Consider the following 4,742-nt stretch of genomic DNA (forward strand, 5'->3'; position numbering starts at 1 on the left):
ACTACCTCTGGTGAATTCCGAAGGAAACACAAACTGGTGAATCCCGGAGGAAACACAAACTAGTGAATCCTGAAGGAAACACAATATCTGGTGAATCCCGAAGGAAACACAAACTAGTGAATCCCGAAGGAAACACAATATTTGGTGAATCCTGAAGGAAACACAAGCTGGTGAATCCCAAAGGAAACACAATATCTAGTGGGCATTCTAACTAATCAGTAAAATCACTATCACAATCTCAACATCACAATCTCAACATGGTTCAATATCATACATATACACCTCATCATCATGATTCTACAATATACATATAAATTTCTTCATCATAGCTTTACAACATATGTATGCATCTCATCCTCCTCAAATTCAGCAGGATCTCCAATAAAAATAATATACTCAAATCATACTACTATTCAAACATCTCTATGCGCAACTAGCCTTTTAAACTCTCATATCAACAAGGCATACATAAACATCAAACTATCAATATATCCTCCGTAAATCATATTTGTCAATTCCTAACTCCAGTCATTTAAAACCTCAGTCAATGAAGGCAGACATAAATATCATGCTAACTAATAACCCTCAATAAATCATAATGATCATTGTCAGCACTAGGGCAGTTCCAGTAGTAAGATTACTTACCTCAACTATGTAAAAAAACGTAAAACAAAATCTCCTTAGAACTTCTTTAGCACACTTGAATCAACCTAAAGTTGTGGCCATCTTCACCAATTTTCCAAGGTTTTCCTCAAAATTCCAGCAAGGAACGGGACAATGGCACCCGACGGCACATCAACTTGTGGCTGCCATAGATAGGCAGCGTGTGTTTCTGTCGGACGGCATAAATTGTTTAGGCTAGCGGCTGGTAGTGAGGGTCTTGCATGAGAAGGGTTTGCGAGAGTGGGAGAGAAGGGGAATTTCGAGTTTACAGATTTTATTCAGCAACGATTAAGAACAAAAAAAAGCTTCAAACAACGATCCAACCGTTTAAAATGAAACACTATATGTCTCAAACATACTGACCAAATTTGATCACGATCCAACGGTTCAAATTCTAGTAATCAACAATTTTGTGGAAGCTATCGCTAAAAAATCGAATTGCTTTCTCTCCCAATTTTTGACCTCTTTTCACTCATATTTAATTTCGAAAAAATCTCAATTCTTTTATTTTTTCCAAATTTTGAAAAGATGAATAAAATATTTTATCACAATATCTCCAAAAATCTCCAAAGATTCTATTAAATTTAGAAATCAATTAACTTTTCAAATTATCTTAATTTAGGCTTCAAAAACCAAAATTAAAGGGCATAAGATCCATCGATTTGATACAAATTAAATCCTTCCAAATATTTAAATCAATTCAAAACCCCATGAAATTAATTATCTCTTTTAATTTTTTTTTTTTAAGTTTGCCCTAAAATCCAAAATCAAATGGAAGCAAAATTCAATATTTTCAAGATAATCAGTTCGAATATCTAATCAATTAAATTCAATTTAACCAATAAAATTTTTTCAATTATTTCAATTTAACTCCAATTTTTCAAATGAAAGGGAAATTTATACTCAATAATTTTAGATAATTAACTTAAATTTTCTTGAAATTCGGGATGTTACAAATGTCCCCCTAAAGGATGGTTGTATTTGCACGAGTCTGTATCTGATCTTCAGAAATGGATAGGGTTGCTTTAGTCTCTTGTCCTAATTTGCTTTTTCCCTATGGTGGGCACATTAGAGTGGGACTCTAGGGCCTAAAATGAGGGGTTACACTTACATGAAATTGTTAAGGAAGTTAACAAATTCTGGAACAAACAATGGTGACTGTTAGAGTCAATTACAAGGAGTTGTTTCCGTCTAATGGTTGAGATTGTCTCATCCCAATGAAGAGGCACTTGATCATCCCAACAGTGACTTTTGTCCTGCCTCACTAGGGCATCATTACAAAATAGATGTCACTTAGGGTACAATAGAACTATTTTGCTAAAAATTAATTGGTGTTAAAAGTGGTAATGCAAGTAGACTCATTAAGTTTGTTCTTTTTTCAGCAACTTTTATAATATGGCTACCACTACTCTTGCACTTTTAGCTGTCGATAAACTGACTGGTGAAAACTATGCTAGTTGGAAAAACACGATAAACATGATACTTATCATCGATGACCTTAGGTTCGTCCTTATGGAGAACTATCCTCCTATTCCACCTCCCAACGCTGCTCAAAATATTTGACAAACGTACGAGAAATGGACATGGGCGAACGAGAAGGCCCGAGCGTATATCTTGGCCAGCCTTAATGACATTTTGGCAAAGAAACATGAGCCCATGATCACTACATGCGAGATCATGGAGTCCCTGAGGGGAATGTTCAGACAACTGTCCACGCAGCTCATGCACGACGTTCTTAAGTTCATCTTCAACTCCAAAATGAAGAAGGGAACCTCTGTCCGTGAACATGTTCTGAACATGATGGTCCACTTTAATGTGGCGGAGATGAACGTGTCGAGCATTGATGAGGCCGGTCAATTTAGCATTATTCTGGAGTTGTTACCAAAAAGCTTCCTTCACTTTGTTAGCAACGCTGTTGCACTATTGCTGTCATCTTCTTCTCTTGGACCACGCCTTTCGCGCCTATCGGCGAGAACTAGGCTTGGCTTGGTTAGTAGTGCCCGCATTGAAAGATCCAACAGTCAAAAGGGAAACAGAAGGTGAAATAGTAGGGAAAAAGAAAAGTAATAAACCTGCAAATATTGGAAAAACTACAACTGTTGTTAACCAAGGAAAATAATTCGTAGTAAAAACAAGATACACTTGGACTAAAAAAACCCATGTTCGAAAATGAAATAAAAAATAAATATATATATGTATATTTATTTTCGAGCAGAAAGAGTTTTTGTCGGTAAAAAAGAAATCAAATGTATTCAAGGGGGCTTTTAGAGAACCCTTGAATTTGACATATAGGTTGTTTAATCAGTCATTCCCAGACGATTTGACCGATCCTGCTCCTGCCACCACATTTTCACAGAACTCATCTTCTTTCCTTTTTTGATTACCTCGGATTAACCAACCAAAATTAGCTTTCGTCATTATATATTTAATAGAAGCAAAAGCCTCAGTCATGGTCGGACGGTAGTCAAAAAGTCATAGCAAACCCCGTAGCTCCATAGCGGAACTAGTCACTGGCTACAGCCTTCTTTCCTACCGAACCGGAGGCAGCCGAGAATGTTATGTCAAGCATATCTTCTACTATGTAGGTATGGTGTTCCCCCTTGACTTGACTCTCCTAACGTCGAGCTAAGTGACTTCGTAACCTGAACAAAGTTGATTACAACCTTACAACTTTACTCAATAAGTTGCAGCCATTCCAATCCTTGCTGAAAAGTAAAGAGAAAAGGCTAGTAAGGAAAATGTTGCTTCATCATCCAAAAAGTTCCACCGAGGTTATAACTCTAGAACAAAGTCTACACCTTCTTCTTCCGGCACCAGCAAGTGGAAGAAGAAGAATGGTAGTAAGAGGAAACGGAAGGCTCCTGCTAACCCACAACTTGTCGCTCCGCAGGTAGGCGACCAGCGTCGGTTGACAAGGGAAAGTGTTTCCACTATAACCAAGATGGGCACTGGAAGCGAAACTATTCTCGTTATTTGAAGGAAAAGAAGAAGGCAAAACAAGGTAAATATGAGTTACTGGTTTTGAAGACGTTTTTAGTGGAGAATGATGATTCTGCTTGGATTATAGACTCTGAGGCCACTAACCATGTTTATTTTTCATTTTAGGGAATTAGTTCCTAGCGGCAGCTTGAGATTGGTGAGATGACGATGTGAGTTGGCACTAGGCACGTCGTCTCAACTGTGGTAGTGGGAAGCCTCCAATTGACTTCACAGAATAGGTTTATCATTTGAATGATGTATATGTAGTTCCCGATTTAAAAAGGAACTTAATTTCTGTAAATTTGTTGCTTGAATGTAATTACACCTTAAACTTTTCAGTAAATAAAGTGTTTATTTCGAAAGATGGTGTTGATATATGTTCAGCTCAACTAGAAAAAAAAATTTTATGTGTTAAGGCTGTTAGCAACAAACTCCCTCCATAACATAGAGATGTTTAAAACTGTCGTAACTCAAAACAAATGACTTAAAGTTTCTCCTAAAGAAAAGGCCCAACTTTGGCACCTTCGTTTAGGGCACATTAATCTCAAAAGAATTGAGAGGTTGGTGAAGAATGGACTTCTAAGCAAGTTAGAAGAAAATTCTTTACTTGTGTGTGAGTCATGCCTTGAAGGTAAAATGACTAAAAGACCATTTACTGGAAAAGGTTATAGGGCCAAAGAGCCCCTAGAGTTATTGCATTCAAACCTTTGTGGTTCGATGAATGTGTGAGCTAGGGGAGGTTATGAATACTTCATCACTTTTACTGATGATTATTCAAGGTATGGGTACGTTTATTTAATGCAACATAAGTCTGAGTCCTTTGAAAAGTTCAAAGAGTTCAAGGATGAAGTTGAAAATGCATTAAGTAAAACGATTAAAGCACTTCGATCTGATCGGGGTGAAGTGTTTTTGGATTCTGAGTTCTTGAACTATTTGATAGAACATGGAATAGTTTCCTAACTCTCAACACCCGGTACAACTCAGCAGAATGATATATCGAAAAGGAGAAATAGAAACCTGTTGGACATGGTTCCATCGATGATCTATTACGCTTCCTTAACGGACTCATTTTGGGGTTTTGCAGTAGAGACTGCAGCTTA

The sequence above is a fragment of the Benincasa hispida genome, chromosome 8 (genome assembly GCF_009727055.1).
Source record: "Benincasa hispida cultivar B227 chromosome 8, ASM972705v1, whole genome shotgun sequence".
Classification (NCBI taxonomy): domain Eukaryota; kingdom Viridiplantae; phylum Streptophyta; class Magnoliopsida; order Cucurbitales; family Cucurbitaceae; genus Benincasa; species Benincasa hispida.